Here is a 23437-nt window from a genome sequence, read left to right as displayed (position 1 = left end):
CCCAGTGCCCCTACACTGCAGCACTGCCCCCAGCGTCCCGCCCACTCTGCACTGCAGCACTGCCCACCCAGTGCCCCTACACTGCAGCACTGCCCCCAGCGTCCCGCCCACTCTGCACTGTAGCGCTGCCCACCCAGTGCCCCTACACTGCAGCACTGCCCCCAGCGTCCCGCCCACTCTGCACTGCAGCACTGCCCACCCAGTGCCCCTACACTGCAGCACTGCCCCCAGCGTCCCGCCCACTCTGCACTGCAGCACTGCCCACCCAGTGCCCCTACACTGCAGCACTGCCCCCAGCGTCCCACCCACCCTGCACAGCACCAAACATTTAAATCTTGCAGTGAGTTGCATTTGCCATCACATAACGGTTGTTGTACAAAATGCCCGATCAGCAGAGAGACCAAGGGGAGACAGGAACACCTGGCCCCAGCCACCCAGCTGACCGAGTCCCTATTAGGCGGTGGGGAGGTCCCACTGCCAGCAGCCTTTCACGGCTTGTCCGAAACTGGAGCCCAGGCGCAGGAGCAGCAGCGCACGGGGCTCCCTGGGGTGATTGGTAGAAGTTTGCAGGCGCTGTTCAGAATGACTCCCGGGCACGTGCGCCGCCTGCATCAGCACAAGCCCCTGGCCTGCGCCGTGCTGCCTTCAGCCCCATGATTATTCTCTCCTAGGGTTCAGATAAAGCACATCGGCGTCGCTGGAACTGCTCTTTAGACGCCCGCCGGGGGATGTGCAGCCGGGGATGGCTCAGCCCAGCTCCACCGGGGCTCTCGGGAGGAAATGCTGGTTTCCGCCTGAGCATTTCTACTTTCAAAGGACCCAGGTTAGCTGGGAAGCGGTGGGTGCCCCGGGGGAACTCACTGCCCCCGTCTGTTTAGAAGCAATTCTGCCTGTACATTTCTGGCTTGCAGCTCCCTACCGCTGGACTTTAAGGCCACCAGGGACTGTCACGAGCCCAGCCCCTCCCCACTGCCTAGCACCTCCGGCCGAGTTGCTGGCGACCTCGCACCGACGCCCACAGTCCACCATTCGCTGTAGCTCACGCCAGCCAGTGACGCGGGCCCCACACTGCACAGGAAGGAGAATCCCCCGGGCTCTGCCGCTCTGCCCTGGGGGTGTCAGTGAGGGCGCCCCACCAGCCAGCCCCTGGAGAGAATGCTCTGTCGTCACTCAGAGCCCCCCCCGGAGATACACGCTAAGGGCAGCTGTGGACTAAGATGCCACTGGGGGCGATCGCATGAAGCCCCTGCCCTGATCAAGCTCAGCCTGGAGGCAAGTCAGAGTTTGCCCCAGGACTCCCCTTGGAAGGCTGCTCCAGAGCTTCCCTCAAAGGAGGAATCCACAGCACCCTCAGCCGACACGCTGCCCTGGGCACGAGCCTCCCTGGGCGCATGCCGTGCAAACGCCCCTCTGGTGCGCAGCGATGGGCGTGTGGCACTGCTACGCGGGGCCAGTCCCGTCTGGGTGTGCGAGGCCCCTCCCCGGGCGCACGCCGTGCAAACGCCCCTCTGGTGCGCAGCGATGGGCGTATGGCACTGCTACGCGGGGCCAGTCCCGTCTGGGTGTGCGAGGCCCCTCCCCGGGCGCACGCCGTGCAAACGCCCCTCTGGTGCGCAGTGATGGGCGTGTGGCACTGCTACGCGGGGCCAGTCCCGTCTGGGTGTGCGAGGCCCCTCCTCGGGCGCACGCCGTGCAAACGCCCCTCTGGTGCGCAGTGATGGGCGTGTGGCACTGCTACGCGGGGCCAGTCCCGTCTGGGTGTGCGAGGCCCCTCCCTGGGTGCACGCCGTGAAAACGCCCCTCTGGTGTGCAGCGATGGGCGTGTGGCACTGCTACGCGGGGCCAGTCCCGTCAGGGTGTGCGAGGCCCCTCCCCAGGCGCACGCCGTGCAAACACCCCTCTGGTGTGCAGCGATGGGCGTGTGGCGTTACCACACGGGGCCAGTCCCTTCAGGGTGTGCGAGGCCCCTCCCCAGGCGCACGCCGTGCAAACACCCCTCTGGTGTGCAGCGATGGGCGTGTGGCGTTACCACACGGGGCCAGTCCCTTCAGGGTGTGCGAGGCCCCTCCCCAGGCGCACGCCGTGCAAACACCCCTCTGGTGCGCAGCGATGGGCGTGTGGCACTGCTACGCGGGGCCAGTCCCGTCTGGGTGTGCGAGGCCCCTCCCCAGGCGCACACCGTGCAAACACCCCTCTGGTGCGCAGCGATGGGCGTGTGGCGTTACCATGCGGGGCCAGTCCCGTCAGGGTGGGCGGGCCCCTCCCCTGTGGGTGAGAAGGTGCGAATACCAAAAGGGGGGAATCCTTCTGCACGGGGCCAGCCCCCCGGGGTCTAGTCAGGCCCAGTCGGAAGGTGCCAGGTTTGCACCTGAATCCCAGCTCAGCGGTTTCACGCTCCGGAGTGTCCAGGGGGCTGACGGGCTCCCCCGGGTTGGCAGCGTCCCGCTCTCGATGCCTGACCTGTGTCCATTGATCCCTGGCTCAGACGCTGTCCGGCGGCCGCTGGAGCTGCTGGCGAGTTTCCATGCAGCGCGGCACGAGGATCGAAGTGCAAGAGGGACCCTGCGCCTGCCCCAGCCTGACTCCCACCGAGTCCTGACTGGAGTCTGGGCCCTGCCCTTCCCCTGGCTGGCCCAGGGCTGGACACGTGTCTCCTGCCTCTCCCAGGCCAGGGCTGCCAGGGAGCAGGGAAGCACAGGAGTTGGAGACACTGCGTGAAGCAGAGCCACAGCAGAGCTGACTTCAAAAGGGAGGCTCATTAGTGCAAGCAGATGGCTCCTGAACTCAGCTCTACCTGGCAAATTAGAGTCAATTATTTCAGTGATTTCAATTCTGCTATTAAAAGCGAGAGCAGCAGAACCACACAGAGCATCTGTCTCCCAGCCCGTCGGGATGCTTAAAGAGTCACTTTCCCATTCATTGGCTTGATTTATTCCGGCGTCACTGGATGTGCGTCTGAAGCGCCCCTTCACCGAGTCGTTCAGCAGCGAAGCCAATGGATTCTCGCAGCCCCCCACAAGCCTCTCCACATGGCGCGCCTGCTGCACCCACGCTCCCAGCAGCCCTTCCGCGCGTGGGCAGGAGGCGGCCGGGTGTCAGGGCACCATCAAACACCCCTGGGACAGGCAGGGGCCGCTGGTCCCGCTGCGAGGCCGTATTTCACCAGGGGCTGTCCAGCAACTGCTGCCCTGCTCCGTTCCTCCTAGCAAGACAGTGCCACATTCACACCAGCACCCTCCCTCCCCCGGCCTCTGCGGCTTCCCTGGTTCTCCGGGACTTTTCATGCGGATTTGCAGCATCTAGGGCCAGGAGGGACCGCGGAGGGGATCTAGCCTCACCCCTGCCAAGACGCTGGCTTTGTTCTGTGGCAAAGGCTCATCCTTAGCTCACTCCAGCATCACCCCGGATGCATGTCCCCTGCCCCATCCGATTTGACTGGGCCCAGGCCAAAACCAGAGACATGAATGGACGTGGAGTGCAAAGCCTTTGGGAAAGTGCAATGTGCTTTCCAAATTCCAAAGCCGAGGATCTCTGCCTTCTTGGCAAGGGCGCCATTTATGGGGAGTGGGGGGGTCAGTAGCTCTCCACAGGTTTGAGCCCCTGGATTTCATGCCTGAGGCCTGCTGGAAGCACATGCCCTGGCCCCAGAGGTAGCTCTTACCTGCAACGCTTTACCGCCGGCGCAGGGAGCTTGTATCAGCAGAGGGAGGCAGGGGATTAAGACAACCACAAGCTTGTCGCTCCAGTAACTGAGGGATCGTTGGATCATCACGAAAGCGCTGCTGGAGACAAGACACTAGGGAAGAAGGACTCGGGGAGCTGCACTAATCTGGATCTGCAAAACCGCCCTGGTTTTACCCGCCGAAGCTGATGCCCTAGCAAATCTGTCAGGCTGAGGTGCCGCCGTAAGAAAGAGCAGGAATTAGGAATGGGGGGCTGCAGGGCTGGGTCACCACAGACCCACCGTGGGGGTAGCTCCCGGGCCCAGCATGAGCCAGGCCTGGGCAGACCCGGCTCGCACTGGCTCCTGGACTGCTGTGGCTTTGCCCTCCCCCGCCAGCACACTGCGGAGATGGTGCTGTGGGGAGCCGGCTTTTAAGCAGGCTCCCCCCAGCACCAGCTCCTGCTTCCCCCTGTGACGTAGTGGGGGTACCTGGCTGGTTTCTATGCTGCTGGCTCTGGGGGAACCCCCACTGGCTGCCGTGGGTACCACGACCCAGCAAAACAGGATGAGTCACTATGCAAACCAGTGGCCAGACACCCCCCATGGAGAGGAACAAAGGAAGGTGGAATGCTGCCTTGGCTGGGGGGCAGGGCTGGAAGTGAGTGAGTTGGTTGGTGGCTGTCTGTGAGGATGGATGAGACAGCCTAGGGAGAGGAGCTGGAGTTTAGGGGCCCAGTCTCCCCCATCTCAAGGGGGCCTGAGGCATCCTAGCCCAGTTCCTGTAACCAGATTACATCTGTGCTGCGCTGTGCTGGAGGAGCAATAAACCACCCTCAATTCCACTGGCTGGTGCAGTCTGTTTGTGCCATTTCAGGGTGCAGGAGACGGGGAACCCCCAACGCGCCGTCACACTGGTGTCAGGAGTGGGATGCACTGCACCCCGTGGATGGAGCTTCCAGCGGCAAGTGACAAGGCGCAGTAGAAGCAAGAGCCCCGGAGCCAGGCGTGCTGGAGACAGAGCGAAGCGGTTCCGGGGAATCGTGGGGCGCTGCAGCACTAGACTGGTGAGTCTGCACCGAGGGGCCCAGCGGGCAGATGGCCTACGCCCGACTCTTGAAGGCAGAGCTGGTGGGGCTGTGCAGAGAGAGGGGCTTGCCTGTGCAGAAAGCAACCAAGGCCCAGCTGATTGCCCAGCTGGAAGAGAATGACCAGCCACGGGGCCAGGATCTTGTCCCCATGGGAAGCAGCCAGACCCCCCCTGAGAGTGTGTCAGGCTCAGAGAGGGGGAGGAGCGCTGGAACCCACCGGAGAGATGAGACAGCGTCTCCCGGGAGGCCTGCAAGCCGTAGCCCATCTAGGGCAGGGGCCAGCCCAGCGGAGCTGCGGCGGCTGGAGATCCAGCTGCGGATCAGGGAATTGGAAGTACAGGACCGAGAGAAGGAGCGCCAGGATCGAGAGAGGGATCGCCAAGACCGAGAGAGGCAGCGACAGCATGAGCTGGCCATGGCAGAGCGGAGAACCGGCGGGGCACCGGCTGCGCCAAGTGCGGATGAGCCCCAAGGTCCCAGGACTGCCAGACGCTTGGAGAGGCTCACGGTGGCCCAATTGAAGGACGTGGGCGACATAGACGGGTTCCTCAGTGCCTTTGAGAGGGCCTGTGGACTGCAACGGGTCCCCCCAGCTGACTGGCTGCAGGAGCTCGTCCCCGCACTGAGCCAGGAGGCGGCCGGAGTGCTCAGTCAGCTGGAGGACCTACAGCCAGGGGATTACAACCGAGTCAAGGAGGCCCTGCTGCACAAGTTCGGGCTGACCCCCGAGATGTACAGGAGGAAGTTCCGGGGGGTACAGAAAGGGCCACGGGAGACCTATGTGGACCTGGCCTCCCGCCTGGCGCAATACTGCCGCAAGTGGGTGTCTGGAGTCGGAGCCCAGACCGCAGAGGAGCTGCTCAAGCTGGTCATGATGGAGCAGTTCTATGAAGCGTGCCCACCCAAACTGAGGCTGTGGCTCAAGGACCGGAGACCAGAGAACCCCCAGGAGGCCGGGAGACTGGCGGACGAGTTCACGGAGAGCCGGTCTGGGTGTGAACGGGAGTCCCGGAGAGAAAGGGAACCGCGCAGAGACCGGATCTCGGCTGAGCGACGGAGGGAGTCAACTACGGGGCGAGACCAAGGAACAGGTCGTCTGCGCCCCAGAGAACCAGCCAGGGCCTGGACAGAGACAGCCCAAAGCCTAACTTGCCATCGCTGTGGGCAAAAAGGCCACAAGAGGGCTCAGTGCACCAGGTCCCAGGACCGGGGACTTTCCAGGGTTAACTGGCTGGGACGGGAGGAAGGGCAGGCTGCCCCAGAGGCAGGGGCTGGCAGGCAAACCTCAGCTCAGAGAGAGGGGAAGGATGCTCAGTGCACCTCCCCTGGGAGGTCTGATTCTCAGGAGGCGGATTTCTCCGTGTACCGGGTGGGGGCAGGACGGCCCCTGCGGAGCGAGTGCCTCATACCCCTGGAGGTGGATGGTAGGAAGGTGACGGGCTTCTGGAACACGGGGGCGGAGGTGACTCTGGCCCGATCCGACATAGTGGCCCCGGAGCGGATACTACCCCACGCGCAGCTGACCCTGAAGGGCATAGACGGGTCCCCGTTTAAGGTGCCTGTAGCCAGGGTGCATCTGAAATGGGGGGCGAAGGAAGGCCTCAAGGAAGTGGGGGTGCACCCGCACTTGCCCACCGAGGTGCTGATGGGGCATGACCTAGAGGAGTGGCCCCATGAATCCCAGCGGGCTCTAGTCACTACCCGGAGCCAGAGCCAGCGGGGGGCTGACAACGTGGGTCCAGGGAAGGACTCCTGGCAGCGTCCTCAGGGTCCCATCCCAGTGGACACGGGGTCCAGCCAGGCTGGGACTCCGGACCTAGGCAGAGGTGGGGGACAGGTCCCGATCCCTGCCTCAGCAGCTGAATTCCAGGCTGAGGTGCAGGCAGACCCCTCCTTGCAGAGGCTGAGGGATCAGGCTGGCCTCCGTGCAGCTCAGCCCCGGGGGAGAGGTGGCCAGGAGAGATTCCTGCGGGAGCGTGGGCTCCTGTTCCGTGAGTGGCTCCCCCCCAGGAAGGCGAGGGCATGGAGGGTCCAGCGGCAGCTGGTCGTCCCCCGAAAGTATCGCCTCGAGCTGCTGTATTTGGCCCACGATGTCCCCGTTGGGGGCCACCGGGGGATCCGGAGCACCCGGCTGAAGCTGCTCCAGCACTTCTATTGGCCGGGAATCTTTACAGCCGTGCAGCGGTACTGCCGGTCCTGTGACTCCTGCCAGAGGGGCGGGAAGGCCCAAGACAGGAGGAAAGCGGCTTGGGGGTCTCTACCCCAGATAGACCCTCTGGGCTTGCTGAGAGAGTTATGGGAGGGGAAGTCCTCCCTGGATGGAGCATCGGGGATGGGAGCCACCCTGGCTGTCCAGAGAAGGCTCACTGGGCTCATGGCCCCGGCCCGAGAGACCCTGGCCAGAGATCAAGGCCAGCGGAAGGGTGGGTGTGACCCCCGAGGACAGGCCTGGGCCAGTCACCCTGGAGCGGGGCGGCGAGTGGACAGAGGGAAGCCAGCTCATGTGGGGCCTTGCCACGGCCGGCCTGAGTCAAGGGGAGCACCCATGTCCCCGGGGCGGGTTCCCACGCAGAGGACCCGAACTTCCCCAGGTCACGAGCAGAGTGACCCTGCTCAGTTCGCTCTCGGAGGGGGGAGAACTGTGACGTAGTGGGGGTACCTGGCTGGTTTCTATGCTGCTGGCTCTGGGGGAACCCCCACTGGCTGCCGTGGGTACCACGACCCAGCAAAACAGGATGAGTCACTATGCAAACCAGTGGCCAGACACCCCCCATGGAGAGGAACAAAGGAAGGTGGAATGCTGCCTTGGCTGGGGGGTAGGGCTGGAAGTGAGTGAGTTGGTTGGTGGCTGTCTGTGAGGATGGATGAGACAGCCTAGGGAGAGGAGCTGGAGTTTAGGGGCCCAGTCTCCCCCATCTCAAGGGGGCCTGAGGCATCCTAGCCCAGTTCCTGTAACCAGATTACATCTGTGCTGCGCTGTGCTGGAGGAGCAATAAACCACCCTCAATTCCACTGGCTGGTGCAGTCTGTTTGTGCCATTTCAGGGTGCAGGAGACGGGGAACCCCCAACGCGCCGTCACACCCCCACCTGGTACAGAGGCAGCAAGGGGGCGGGAAGCAAGTAATCACTCGACTACCCAATGACCCTAGGCTTATCGGGTAGTCAACTGCTCGACCAGTCGCTTACACCCCTAACCAAGACCTCCCCCACTGCAACGTGAGCCCACTGCTCCTCGTTCTGCATCCGTCCCTACTGAGACCAGCCTCGGGGCGTTGCAGGCGGCTCTCAATCCCCCCTCGCTCCTCTCTCCTGCAGACTAAACGAGCCCTGTTCCCTCAGCCCCTCCTCGTAGGTCATGTGCCCCATATCACTGGCTGCCCTCCGCTGGACCCTCTCCAGTGCGTCCCCACCTTTCTGAAGCGGGGCCTGTATTTTCCCACCTGTGCATGGGGATACAGGCACTTGGCTCCCTGGCCGGCGTGCAGCGACGGGAATCCCCAGCTACGGGGCAGAGCTGGGAGCAGGATTTCCACGTGTTTCCACGCCAGTCGGGACCGAACGGTGAGTTACCAGCCTCTGCCGCAGGCCGGAGAAAGTGTCGGTCAGGAAACGTTTCTGACTGCACCCGCCTGAGTCGCCACTGACCCCTCCCCCCCACATCCCAAGGGACCCACTGGGTCTGGCCTGTCGGCTCCCTCCCCTGGGATAAGCCTTTTACTTGGGGCCTGCTGAGATGCCCTCCCAGGCTGGCATTAGGCCGAGCGGGCGCAGCGCCCCATGGGAACCGAATTCCAGGCGGCACACGGCCCGTCTCTGCTGCGGGGTGCGCCATGGTGGCTCAGCGGGGGACTGGTGGAAATCGCAGACCAGCCCAAGTGACGGGCCCTGTGCACACACCGAAAGAGAGACGCACGTTACAGCAGCGGCCCGGCCGCGGGGCTGCTCCTCCGGTGCTGAACGATGTGAACCAGCTCTGCCATGCAGACTCTCTGCGTTGCACGTCACATCCTGCCTTCCCCACTGCCGGCCCTGAGTGCGAATGGCGCCCCGTGGCTTTGCACAGAGACCGTGCAGCCTGCCAGGGGACAGCCTTCCTCACAACCCAGCCGACTGCATTTCCAGAGCAATCTGTTCATGATAAGCCAGGCTCCTCTCCGCGGAGCTCAGTGCTGAACAGGGCGTGTAACTGCTTAGACTTCCTGGGACCGATGGAATAATTTGCATCCCTCATCGCCGTCCTCCCCAGAATGGAAAGCCATAAATCCTGCCCCCCCAACGCCACACAATCGCTCCCTTCCCCTCACCTGTTCTGGGCGCCGGCATTAGCCACCGGCTTTCACACCAGTCGTGAGAAATGCCACACGCCACCACAGCTGCTAAATTACATGGTCAGAGTGAATGTGAAATTGTCTCCGCCTCCCAGTGCTCCTGCACTGGGGCTGCCTGTGCAGCCCAGCTGTACCATTTCCGCACCAAGGCGATCACACAGGGAGTCCTCCCTGAACCCCCGGCATGCGCTGGAGCTAACGGGGCTCACCCACCACCTGGGCACCCCGCAGCTTTGGCCAGGGGCATTGGCTCACACCCGGCAGACTGGGCCACCCCTACTGCTGCCTGCAATAGCTGTGGGCACCTCGGCAGGCTCCCAGCCAGGGACGTACCAAGGCGAACTCTGCTTGCTGCCTAGTGGCTGGGCATGTAGCAGCCAGGGGGTGCCTGCCCGCAGGGGGCAGCTCGGAAAAGCATGCACCACCGGGCTCTGAGCGCCAAATACTGCTGCTCCCACGTCTGCTAATGCCGAGCTGTCCACGTACTAGCGAGCTCCTGGGAACGTGACCAGGAATTGACGGGTGCCTGGGGTGGCACATCCCCATTAAATGGTTTGTTGCCACTTGCATGGCTCTCGCAGGCTCTGCTACGGGGCCTGGTGAGGGGTTTCGTCTGCAGAGAGGAGGCCCGGGGACTCCGCTGCCTTTATTTGCATTCCCAGCTGAGGCAGCGTCCTGGGCAGAGCAGCACTTGCAGTGAGCAGACCCTTGCGGGGAGGAAGTTTCGGGGAGCCGTGGCTGCTGCACCGCAGGGGCTGGGCTGCAGGTACCACAGAAAGCAGGCAGAGCCAGCCAGCTGTCCAAATGCAAAGAGAAGCTATTGCCAGCATCTCTCTGGGGGCTGCTCCATTGTTTGAGGGGCGCTGGCTGCTACACATTGGCCCAGGGGGCAGTAAACCTTCCCTCGACATATCCCCCCCCAGCCAAGGAAAGAAAGGTCGTCCCAGGGCACCAAGGAGTCATTTCTCTGCCCCTGTCTTCTGGCCTCTCTCCCCAGCACCTAATAAATCTGAATCCTGCCTGGCTGGCTGGCGGCTCATTCAATCCCGGCTTCCTGGCCGCAGCGTTCCTGCCTCACTCCCAGGTCCAACCCGCTACAGCCCTGGCACATGGGCCAAGGCAATGGGCTGCTGCGTGCTGCTCCAGGAACACGAGTCCCTGGGGTTGGAACTTGCTCGCCTGATCGCTTGTAGGTTCCTCCGCGGTTAGGTCTAACTGAACTAGTGGGAGCTTTCAGCTCCAGGGTCACAAACAGCTGCTGCCTCTAGCCATCCGCCTGGACAGTAAAGCTGCAAGTCATGTGGAGACGAGTATCGCACACCACAGGGTGCCTGAGCACTTAGCAGTCTTCAATGTGTGCACAACCTCAGCCCCGTCCCCTGCAGGGCAGGGTAGGACTTGTCCATGGTGCTGATGGGAAGCAGAGGTCCAGAGAGACTTAAAAACCTCAGCGGGGAGCCGTGTTAGCCTGTAACTTTAGAAATGAGGAGTCCTGTAGAGACTAATCTCACTCTATAGAGTCGTGAGCTTTCGAGGGCAAAACCCATTTCCTCAGATACGCTGGAGTGGAAATAACAGAAACCGAGATCAATATATCGGCCGAAGAAGTACCTGTCAATTGTAGGGCCTGTGTTAATGAGGCTAATTAAGTGGGCTGGCTGTGCCCCATTCAAGCTCTTGATGTGGAAATGCAGATGTTAATGGCAGGAGAAATTGGATTTGTAACGCGCCAACCAGTTAATGGCTTTGTCCAAACCTAGAGTAACGGTGTCAAATTTGTAGATGAATTCTCGTTCTGCAGCCTCTCTCTCTAACTGGCTAGTGAAATTCCTTTGTAGCAGAACAGCTCCTTTAACATCCATGGCTGAGTGCCCAGGCAGGTCAAACTGCTCTCCTGCAGGTGTGTGTGTGACACCACTTCTGACGTCTGACTCGTGTCCATTTGTCCTTTGGCACAGAGCCGGCCCGGGATGGCCAGTGCACGTGGCAGAGGGGCCCTGCTGGCACAGATCACACTGGTGGGTGTGCCCCTGATGTTGTGGCTGACGTGGCTCAGTCCCGTGATGGTGACACTTGGTTAAGGGAGCTTCTCCAGGTCACAGAGGAAGTTTGCGAGCAGGGAACTGAACCCGAGTCTCCTAAGTCCGAGTACCATGAGCACGATCCCACTCTAGCATGAGCTGGCAGTGCCACAGCCGCCATGCCCCTGCCAAGGGCGACTGGGGAAATGGCCTTGTACCATTCGTAGCTGCAGTGCGCTTTGGCTCCCCTGCAGTTAGGTGCATGTTTGCTAAGGCTGGTAACAAAGGCCATTTGTTTTCCCCAGGAAATTGTTTAGATCCTGTGATCATCCCTGAGCCCCGACAGCGTTCCCCAACAGAGAGATCCGACTGAAAACAGAACATTTTCACGCACCAGCAGAATTTTGAAAGGTTTAAAAATGGTTCGGTGACAAAGCACCTGTCAGCTCTGGTGCCGTTCTTCTCTGCTTGATCCGTCCAGCTCCTGTATGGGGCACCAGTTACCACGCTGGCGCGGCGACCCGGGGCCAAAGGGGGCTGGCTCTGGAGTGAATTCGGCCTCGTCAACGCACCATTGGATTCAGCTGCCGGGGAAGCGGCGGACTCTCCACCCCTTGAAACCTTCCATTGCAGACTGGCTGCCTTGCTGGGACGTGTCAGTCCAACACAGGCTGCTGGGGCCAGTACAGGGTAACTGGCTGACGTTCTCCTGCCTGCGAGGCGCAGGAGCTCTGCCTAACGGCCTCACCCTCTAGGGCACTACGAACACAGGTTGGCACCGGTGGCAGGACAGAACCTGCGTGTTGTGGCTCTCTCCAGACCTCGCAGGGCCTGGGAGCAGACACGGTGCTTCCCAGAGACCGGCCCGCTTGCAGACTCCTGGCAGTGCCAGTGAAGGGACCAGGTGCCTGTCGTGAAGCGCTTGCCCTCTCCACGGAGAGACTCACGCACTCCGACCTGGTTCAGGTGCCCAGGCAGTGTACGGCTGAGCCGCTGCAGAAAGGGTCTGGCGCCCTGGAAGGAAACAGGTGCGAAGGGAAATGGGCCTGGCCTAACATGAACCCTGCCTGTGTCTTCTCCCAGGCCACTGGACAGGGCAGAGGGGAGACCTCCCTCCATCTGGCTCGTACGACTGACGTGCCGGTCCAGGGCTCGGTCCAACCAGCCAAGCAGCAGGGCTCCTGGTGCAAGTCACCCTGGAGCAGCTGGAGCACAGAGTTCTCTTTGTGCAACACCAGAGAGCCGCCCAGTGCCCTCGGCCCGGAGGCTGCGGTGCCACATGCAAATTAGCTCATTGCCAGGGAGATGAAATATTTATGGCTGCGTCCCCTGCCCCCATTCCCAGCCGGCTGCCGGCCGCGGCGCAGTTACATGGACGTTTAAAGGCAGCTTTGCATTCGCTCCAAGACAAAAGGCTTATTTCTCCGTCGCATGTTGCTAGTTAGACTCCCCCAGCTCCTCTCCACCTGCATCAGCCTCCTCTGCAGTGTGCTTCTTCTCCTCCCATAGCGATCTTCGTTAGGCTGAGAAAATGGGCCGTTCAGAGCCGTTTCTTTCCTCCCCCGTGACGGGCAACGGGAGGCAGGCTGCCATTAGCATTCCCAGCCTGGCTCTCCACCTCCAGAGCAGCCTTCTCGGCATTTGAGTGTCTTCCCGGAGGTAGGCAGGAGGGGAGGGAGGAGGCAGACGCAGAACTTTGCCGATTCCCAGAGAGACTCTCTGTCTGCAGGGAGAGACCCCTGCGTGCAAGATCCAGCCGCTCCTGAAGTGACACTCGCCAGGAGATAAGGAAGAGCCGAGCCGGTGGCAGAGTCACCAGCAAACTGAGAGAAGAGCCCTGGCCCAGTTCAACTGACCTCAGAGGACTTACGCCAGCTCAGAGTCGGGCCCCAGGCTATGAAGTAGGACTGAGCCTGTGGGCGGGGAGCCGGCTGGCTGACTGGAAGAGAGGCTGGGTGCGGGGAGCAGTCTCCTGCGCGACGGCGTTCAGAGCAGGGCGAGTCAAATCCATTTCCCTGCTTGGACTTGGCAGGACACAAGTTGCCATTCCCAGGCAGAAAGCCGGCAAACCCAGCCGGCAAACCCAGCCTGCGAAGAGCAACTGCCGAGCTGGCACCCCCCGCCCTCCCTTCACACTCCAATCCTGCCTCTCCTGGGCCCAGCCCTGCACCTTCCATCAACCCCCCCCACACTCCGATCCTGCCTCTCCTGGGCCCAGCCCTGCACCTTCCATCAGCCCCCCCCACACTCCAATCCTGCCTCTCCTGGGCCCAGCCCTGCACCTTCCATCAACCCCCCCCACACTCCGATCCTGCCTCTCTGGGCCCAGCCCTGCCCCTTCCATCAGCCCCCCCCCATGTTCCCCTCCTGCCTCTCATGGGCCCAGTGTCTTAAGCGAATGGACTTCTGTCCCCAGAGCGCCGGCATTCACCCAGGGAGCCGAAGCAGCAGGCTGCGATGCAGGCGACCAATCATGCGGTGCAACAAGCAGATGGGGAGCCCAGGCAGTGCCGTGTTCGTACACGACCTGCCTTACGCTGGCTCCCAAGGGCTGCTCCTCGCCCAGCTGCACGTGCACAGTGGATTCAGCAACGCCCATCCTGCCCGTGGCAAAGGGGCTCGGTCCTTCAGCCCGCACAGAATGGAGAGTGACTCACACCGCCCGCCCTGCGTCAGCCCTGCCTCGTCAGGTCACAGCCCCCTGCTCCGCCTTGCTACCCGCTGTCTCTCTGCGACGGCAGCGGAGGCGGCTACCCGCTGTCTCTCTCTGGAGGCGGCGGAGGCAGCGGCGGCTACCCGCTGTCTCTCTCTGGCGGCGGCGGAGGCAGTGGCGGCTACCCGCTGTCTCTCTCTGGCGGCGGCGGCGGCTACCCGCTGTCTCTCTCTGGCGGCGGCGGCGGCTACCCGCTGTCTCTCTCTGGCGGCGGCGGCGGCTACCCGCTGTCTCTCTCTGGCGGAGGCGGCGGCTACCCGCTGTCTCTCTCTGGCGGAGGCGGCTACCCGCTGTCTCTCTCTGGCGGCGGCGGCGGCTACCCGCTGTCTCTCTCTGGAGGCGGCGGAGGCGGCTACCCGCTGTCTCTCTCTGGCGGCGGCGGCGGCTACCCGCTGTCTCTCTCTGGAGGCGGCGGAGGCGGCTACCCGCTGTCTCTCTCTGGAGGCGGCGGAGGCGGCTACCCGCTGTCTCTCTCTGGCGGCGGAGGCGGCTACCCGCTGTCTCTCTCTGGAGGCGGCGGAGGCGGCTACCCGCTGTCTCTCTCTGGAGGCGGCTACCCGCTGTCTCTCTCTGGCGGCGGCTACCCGCTGTCTCTCTCTGGCGGCGGCGGCGGCTACCCGCTGTCTCTCTCTGGCGGCGGCGGCGGCTACCCGCTGTCTCTCTCTGGAGGCGGCGGAGGCGGCTACCCGCTGTCTCTCTCTGGCGGCGGCTACCCGCTGTCTCTCTCTGGCGGCGGCGGCGGCTACCCGCTGTCTCTCTCTGGCGGCGGCGGCGGCGACTACCCGCACCTCATTTTTGCAGATACGGATGCAGATGTAGGTCCGGATACCAATTTGTGTCCAGGCAGGGCTCTACAGAAGTGACTCCTGAGACTTCACTCCCTAACCATCAAAGCCAGTGAGAGAAAGTTGGTGCGTGATGCTGATCTGTCTGTCCCCTCCTGCCACTGGGCTGCCAGACACAGTCCTAGGGCGTTTCCAAGCCTGGAAGAACTGGGGTGTTTGAGGAGAGTCCTGGTGGGAGACCAATGTAAGAGTTGGTGGGACTGGATTAGCACCCAACCAGGGCCCACCTGCATGGAGAAAGGACAGGTCCAGGGTCGCAGGACAGCATGGCTTCTCCTTTTGCATAAGCGCACTCTGCTATGACCACGTCGCCATGAGCCACGGGACAGCCCTCGGACAGTCGCCTGGCCAGGGCCAGGGCCCAGCCCCAAGGAGCGTGGCCAGATCTAGGGAAGTGACTATTTATTCAGCACTGGTGAGACGAGACCACATCTGTATCACTGTGTCCAGTTCTGGGCCCCCCACTGCGGAAAGGATGGGGACACATTGGAGAGCGCCCAGGAAGGGCAATGAAAATGATGAGGGGGCTGGAGCACATGACCTACGAGGAGAGGCTGAGGGAGTTGGGTTTGTTTAGTCTGCAGAAGAGCAGAGCGAGGGGGGATTTGAGAGCAGCCTGCAACTTCCTGAAGGGAGGTTCCAAAGAGGCTGGAGAGTGGTTGGGGGCAGATGGCAGAACAAGGAGCAATGGGCTCAAGTTGCCGTGGGGGAGGTCCAGGTTGGAGATTAGGGAAAACTGTTTCCCTAGGCAGGCGGGGAAGCCCTGGGATGGGTTACCTAGGGAGGGGGTGGAATCTACATCCCTAGGGGTGTTTAAGTCCCGGCTGGACAGAGCCATGGCTGATGACTGAGTCGGGGCTGGTCCTGCCTTGGGCAGGGGGCTGGACTCGGTGCCTCCTGAGGTCTCTGCCAACCTGATGATTCGATGACTTGATGAAACACCTTCTACACAGTTCCGGCTGGGTAAGCCCTTTCATATCCCATCTTAGGGTTCCACACGGGGCCCATCACACAGGAGTTTCTGATTAACACTTATGAGCATTCGGCTCTCCTAACAGGCTGTAAATACACACTCCTGAGTGCATGGTCAAATCCAACACGGCTTCCCCTGCAAGCTGCCTTCCGCTATTTAACATTTTTGCATGGCGCATACTGTCACACGATCTTGGTAGTTAATTAGTATGTAACTAGGCAGCTAACAGCTGTCATGTAAATCTCACAGAATTCATGCCTTGCAGCCAGATGAGTTGTCAGAAGGAATAAAGTGCGTACTCGCCTCTCCAGAAGGAGACGTCCGTGCACTTCAGAGATGACGAAGGCATCAGAGTCACAGCACATGGGAGCAAAATCCCCTTGAGACACGGAGCAGGCAGCAGCCGTTGACATGTTCCCCAAGCTGCCCTTTGGCCTCTGCTCCGCCTTGCCGGAACTGTCCCACGCCCCCTTCCGTCCTTAGCCTTCGTGCTGAGGCTGCCAGGAAGAGACCAGTTTGGTTCCTCTGGGGTGCGGGTGCCTGCATCGAAACCCGCCACTTGCCAAGAGCGACCGTGACACCGACAGACCCCGGCCATCAGCGGGGGATCGAACCTGGGGCCGCTGGAATTCAATGCAAGAGCCTGTCTGGCCTGAGCGAAAAGCCAGCTGGCTCCCAGCTAAGGCTGCAGCGCGGGCTCGTTCTGCTTTGCCGCTCTAGCCGTGGAGCATGGCGTTGGCTGTTTCTGTCCGCATTCCAGCTCCCTTTCCCCTTGGTCCAATCCCCCAGGAAAGGGCCGCAGGCGCCTGTGAATGGGTAGGACTGTCTGCTACGGGGGGCCAGGCAGAGTTTCATTCTCCCCCAAGCAGAATTACAAGTACGACAGCGGGCGGTGCCTGAAAGGTTCGCTTTGGCAGTTCTCCAGACGAGACCCCGAGATATGCTCCATCTGGCTCCATCAACACCAGGCAGCATGGTCCCCTCTCAAGTCAGACTTGCACCAGTTTCACTTTAAATTGGTTTACACCAATTGAGTTAAACCACTGCAGACTGTATTGTGAACAATCGTACTTTGATTTCCAGGAATGTAGCTGAAACCAGCGACTCCTTACCTAATTAACGTCAGTCAGAACAGGCCAACTTTAAAACAAATTAGTAGTGGCTACCCCGAGGATAGCAGCAGACTTACCTACAGCACACCTTTATTTAAACAGCTAATACAGGCAAGGCCTGAGGAGCATGACGAGGGGAGAAGCGCTCCTCTCCCGCGGCTCCTCCTGCAATGAAAAGCTCACGTGTTGCCAGACAGTCTCCTAGAACACAAGGAAACCCTCTTCTGCACTGGGGAGGTCAATGGAGATGCAAATCTTTTACACCCGCAGAGAATTTGGTCCCACGTGAGGGGTCGTGCCTAAGAAAACAACACAGCTAAGGAAGAGCAGGTACTAGAGCCTGTGAGGACACGCAGATGGTGTAAATGCCACGTTTTCTCTGGCTGACAGACCTGGCCTGTTGGCTCCCTTCATGTCCCAGGGCATGAACAGCACGGGGCGAGCCAGACGGTGAGTTACGAAATGAGAGCAGGAGCTCAAATACTATGACAGGCATAGTCTCTCCTAGCGACGCCTAGGGGATTTATGTGCTTCCGTTTGATGAGAGTTACCGGTGATCACAGAGCTCCTTACTGTCCGATTATATAGATCCCTGGGGGCAAAAGTTAGCCCGTAACTTCCAGGAGTCAAAGGGGGAGGAATCTCTCTCTCTCTCTCGCCACGCTTCAGTATGATTGTTGCTCCAGGGGCTAGTCTCTGGCCAGAAGCGAAAGCATTCACATTGTGGGCTCTGTTCACCCATCAACGGCGTCAGGCAAGAAGTGAACCTCAGTGACCTACCGTGCTCCTGCTAATGAGCTCTCAGATATGCACGAGCAGATTTCCTGGCGCAGAGCCACACCACAGAACAGGATCTGAAGCTTTTTACTAGCATCCTGGCACCCCTTCTACATGATCACCCTCAGCACCATTCTGTCCCTGCCCTAGATGGATGCTATTTCTCGGGGTATTTTATGGGATGCCATATTTTCTCAAAAATAGGGAAGATTTTTGGATTCTAAGTTGAGCTGTTCTCTGCCTAGTTCATAATTCACTTCCATTATTTACCTTTTCTCAAGTGACCTTGTTGGACCAGTAGAAAGCAGATATGTAATCCTCATTTGCAAAAGATACAAAACACATAAAATGCAAGAACCCTAATTCATTTTGGCTTCCAATTAAATCAACTCTGGGGACCAAAGTCATGGGAACCTTCACTACTAAACCCACACGATAGCAACTTACATGGAACTCAGAGAAAGGAGGAGCAGAGGGTTGCAGGAGGGGAGAGTCGGAGGAAGCAACAGAAAGTTACTCTGTGTGCACCTGGCCGGAATACTAGCTGCAGCTCTGGCATCTCGGTAGAATTCTTTTTAAAAAGAGCCAGATTAATTTCCCAAGCCTGGAGACCTCTCATGTTAATACCCACCGTGTGGCACATGAAACATTGCCCAGGGCTGTTAAATGCCTCCAGCGAGGGACCACTATTTCTGCTGGGTGAATACTGCACAGTAACAGACCACACTATGGGAAAGCTTTGATCTCAGTAAATCTCTCTTTCCCATCAGTCCTCATGAAACCACCATGAATTACCAGGACCTCCATGATAAGGCTCTCGGACATGTTTCCAGTTCCACGCAGCCGGCCAGGTAGACACGCAACTCTGCAGCGTTAAATGCAAGGGTGAGATGATGGCGAGGGGAGGAGGGATTTAGGAACTAGGGAAACTTTTGGGAAAGGCGAAACGTATCCAGGAAGGACGAGCTCCACCCACAGTAAAACAGAATCCTTCCGCTAGCGTGTAAATCAAAAAGGCTGCAGAAGAGTTTTTAAACTAAGGGGAAAGCTGACAGGTGCAGAAGAGTGAAGGTGCAGTCATCCCCGGGGGAGGGCTATTAAAGGGGAAGCTCTATCTCCTAGGAAACAGAAGAAGATAGAACTTGATAAGGGACAGGTAGGAACTGAAGAGAAAGAGTCACACAAAACAAAACGTAGTCCCAATCAGTTACACCCCCAGGAAGATAGAAAACGGAATATAGGCAAGTTCTGCAAGTGCTCGTAGACAAATGTCAGAAGTTTAAATACTAAGGTGGGTGAACCTGAGTGCCCGGTATTAGATCCAGACAGTGATATAATAGACCTCACAGAAACTTGGTGGATAATCAATAGGATGCATTAATCCCAGACTATAAAATATATCAGAGTAGGTGGCATTCGCTGGGGAGTGGCAGGGAAAGAAAGCAGAAAGTCAAACTCAGTAAAAATCTTAAGTCAATCAAATTATACCACAGAATCTCCATGAGTAGACATTCCATGCTTGACTAATAAGAGTGGAGAAGTAGGAATATGCTACTGACGACCTGGCCAGAAGGGTGACTGTGAAGTGCTCAGGGAGATTAGAGATAACAGAAAACCCCAAATAATGGGGGATTCTGGCTATTCCCATACTAACTGAGCATACCTCACCTCAGGACAAGATGCAGAAATCTAGAAAACATTTTCTTTCCCCATTTTAGCTCAGATCCTACCTCATTTTCACTGGCATTCACTATACTGGACGTCTGATTGTTACTAACCTTTTTGATGAAAACAAAAAATAGCACTTCCATTTCCACATTTTCTGTTCTTCTCTTCCTCCCTCACTGAGTAGTGGGCCTACATTGCCCTTGGTCTTGCCCTTGCTTGTAATGTAGTTGTAGAATGTTTTCTTGTTATCCTTTATGGCGTTAGCTAACTTTCTCTCATTGTGTCCCTACAGCTGTGTCATTTGACCTATTTTCCATTTTTAAATTCAGTTAAAGAGCAATAAGTCACCAGGACCAGATGGTGTCCACCCAAGAGTTCTGAAGGAACTCATGTCTAGCACTACAGAACTACTAACTCTGGTATGTACCAGCTTCAGCACCGGATGACTGGAAGGTGGCCGGTCAGCCCAACGTCACTACCTAGCACAGTGGCTGAAGCTACAGTAATGAACAGAATTAGCAAGCATACAGAAGAACACAGTCTGTTGGGGAAGTGCCAACCTGGCTTTTGTAAAGGGCAGTCATGCCCCACCAATCTACCCGAGTTCTCTGAGGGAGCTGCAGCATACTCCGGAGGGAAGACAGAGACACCCAAGGAGGGCTAGGCATACAAAATGGAATCTGGGGCATTTCTTGGGCATCAGAAAATGCAGGGAGATTCCCCTCATCCCCACTGGCTCGCCGACCCGTATTAGAGCCCCACTTGCATTAGTTAAATGGTGCTGAGGGAGTCACTGAACCCACGGACGCTGGTGATCTAGTGGAGCCCGCGTACATCGACTTTCAGAAAGTCTCTGACAAGGTCCCTAGCCAAAGGCTCCTAGACAGAGTAGGCAGGCATGGGATAAGGGAGAAGGTCTTCTCATAGATTGGTAACTTGCTAAAATACAGGAGACAAAGGATAGGAGTAAATGGGCAGCTTTCACGGTGGAGAGAGAGAAATAGCAGATCCCCAAGGATCTGTACTCAGACCAGCTCAACACATTCAGAAATGATCTGGGAGAAGGGGGGGTCAGTAGCGAGATGGCAAACTTTACAGATGATACAAAATTAATAGTTAGGTCCAAAACAAACAGCTCCGAGTTACAAAGAGATCTCACAAAACTGGGTGGCTGTTTTAATGACTCGTTAATCAATAGTTACAAAATCCAACAGGTCAGCAGATTTCTTATAACCAGGTGCAGCAATTTCTACTGATGTTCTCATAACTGGCTAAGACAAACTGCTCAATTCTGGAACAGGCTTATTACATCTATTCATCATTTGTTACCACTTTACAGACTATTTCTACACACGCCCTTACTTTAGACTGTGAGCACTAACTCAAGGATTGCATTCATGGAAAAAGCTAACAGAAATGAAATCTCATCCTAGTCTCTGATAGAGACTGGTTTAAACTCCAAAACAGGAGGTTCAATATCCCTCCCAAAAAATTGTTGTCATTTATTACAATAATTCTGAATACACTTAGCCATCTAAAGATCCCATGTTGAATTTTGCTAAGCTCTTGGCCTCAACATCATGTGGCAATGAGTTCTACAGTCTACTCAGGATTGCATGAAAATAGCATTTCCTGTATTCTCTTTGAATTTCCTACCTTTTGGTTTCATTGATGTCCCCTTGTTCTTGTGTTATGAGCAAGGGAGAACAGATGTTACTGTTCTTTCCTGTATACGACAGAACTAGATTGACTGCACAGGAGAATGAGAGGTAGAAGATTGAAGAAGAATGCTATTTAGTTGAAATAAAATGTGTTCCATAATTCTTAGCAACCTAGGTGCAAACAACCTCTCAGAACCATCAGAGGTAACACAGTTTGGCCTCTTCAGCAAGGATGCTTTATTTTCATTACATGCTGAGGATTTGGGGATGATAAAAGTAATTAAGTGTGGAAAATGTAATGATCCATTTGACATCGAGAGTGAAAAAGATGAAAAAATTCCCCATAAAAACATCACGCTCCCACAGAATTGGTGTTAAATGCCTTCAAAGTCTAAGGCAGAGAGATCTGCTTACAGCCGTGACGTTCCGAAGGCACTCAGCTACCGTATTCCCAGAACTCACCGGCAGTGCAAGGGCAATTACATGGAAATTTTGACTTTTTAAATTCAAGACAAAAGACGAGAGAATTCAGATAAAACCCACTCCCAGATTCACACCAGCATTTACATGCAGGGGGAGATTTTCATGAAGATCAAGTTTAATTTACAGTGCAATTTGCTCATTGAATTAAAATTAGAACTAGACCCATCCTGCATTTTGGGGCTGGCATTTTCTCCCTCATTTGGGCACCTGTGCATGGTACTAAAAGGTCATCTCTGATCCTGTCCCTGTACAGTCCTGGGATACCCTCAGGGAATCAAGCCGAGTCGCTCGCAGACTGTCTAGGAGACAGTCCCTGCTGTGCCCATTCCCCTTCCCACAGCCTCCCTTGAAGCAGGAAGGACCTGGAGAGCGCCTGGCACGTCGCTGGCCCTACTGGAAACAACTCCCCCTAACAAAGAGAACGGCTGAGCCAACGCCACGAGAGCAGCGGGATGAGTAGCTTTCCCTTGGATGTTACTCCACAGCTGAGAGCCAACTGGTCCAGTGATGACAAAAGCAGCCAGAGAAATCCAGACGAGAAATCAGGTGAAAATGTCAGAGGTGCGAGGGCCTTGGTGGATTCTGTGTGTTCTGAAGGCCGTACATTAAGAGCGGGCGTCTCTTGGTACAAGACCTGCCCTACCTCAGCCAGAAGTTATGGGCTCAGTACGGGAATCTCTGGGTGAAATTCTATGGCCTGTGTCTTTCAGGAGGCCAATCCTGGTTACCAACACCCTTGTCTGTTGCCTTTGACTTCAGTGGAGACAGGATTTCACCCTATGAATCACTGAGCCAGAGTTGTACTGCGAGCGTAAGCATGCATGACATCAGTCTGCAGGAAGTGTATCTGAACTGGTTCAAGCCAGTTCAAAGCGATCGAATTAGTTGCCGACCCATCAACATCTGAACCGGAACCGAACCAACATTTATAAGGATTCAGCTCCCTGCATTTGACTAGTAATGACGTGATTCATTAAGAGCCCGATCCAAAGTCCATTAGAATCCATGAGTCACTCCACTGAGGTCAGTGGACTCTGGATCAGACCCCAAACCCATTTGCAGATTGATTATATATTGGACACAGCTGTGTCCAATATATAATCAAAGTGCGGGGAGCATCTCTCTTCAGTTCCTAGGAAACAATTCTCTCCAACACTGTTATTTAGCACAGCAGAGATGCCAAGGTCGGTCCCTTGTTATTTACACACACATAGCACCTGGGTTCCTCTAATCACACGCAGGACCCCGCTGGGCCAGATGCTGTATTTTCACCAACCACAAAGAGAGTCCCAGCTCCATGGAATTTTCAGCTACGTTCCCCTCCCGCCTTGCAGAGAGCTCTGCCAGAGGGCTGTCACACCTGGGGCAGAAAAGGATTTGAAGAAGAAAATAAGGTACAAGGTGCATTCTGCCGGAAAGGAGAACGAGTCTGCTCCCTGCACCGCAGGCTTTGATCGCTTGCTCGTGGTTTAGAGTACAAGAGTGTTTCAGTGGATCAAGATGTCAGATCTGTACAGCTGCCAAGAAACACCATTTTCTTTTAAGAAGCTGAGAGCAGCAGGTCATTTAATCTCCTGTAACAGCCTTGCTCTTGTAGCAAACATATGTGATCACAACTCCCCAGTATGGCTCCTCCTTTCCCCTTTTCACTGAGAGGAATTTTCAGCTCCCGTCGGTCCTGGCTGTCACTTTCATTTCAGTACAATGCATCTGTCAAGGCTGCTCCCAATGCTGGCACTTCAAGGGCAGAATGTGTGGGCCCACAAGAGACTTCAAAATACCTGCCAGTAAAGGCTTCTGCTGAAAAACTCCCCGAGGTCACAGATGCCCTGGCCTGGGGTGAGACGCTGCCACCACCCACATGTAAAACCCCTTTGAGAGCCCAGGATGACGCACTTCGGAATTTCTTTTTGTGGGATGCCTCCATGCCCTTTAACTCTCCCTCGAGAGGTTGAAAAAAACCAACATTAACCTGTAATTCTCTTAACAGCTGACCTTTCAGTCTCAGGCACATGCACACAGAACCTCCTGCTTTCTAGAACACAGGAATCAGATCAGTCTTGAAAAGGTGAGGTTATTAACAAAACACAAAGATATATCTGG

The 23437-nt window shown here is 57.4% G+C and overlaps 1 protein-coding gene across 1 annotated transcript in view; it reads right to left on the bottom strand.

Annotated features, from left to right (window-relative positions):
- The window catches only part of TMEM121 (transmembrane protein 121), a 53882-nt gene that overhangs the window by 4934 nt on the left and 25511 nt on the right, over nt 1-23437 (bottom strand). The window lies entirely within an intron of this gene.

The sequence above is a fragment of the Pelodiscus sinensis genome, chromosome 9 (assembly GCF_052426305.1).
Source record: "Pelodiscus sinensis isolate ZL-2025 chromosome 9, ASM5242630v1, whole genome shotgun sequence".
Lineage (NCBI taxonomy): Eukaryota > Metazoa > Chordata > Testudines > Trionychidae > Pelodiscus > Pelodiscus sinensis.
Note: the sequence above shows the minus strand (reverse complement) of the source record. Positions and strands in the feature narration are given on the sequence as shown.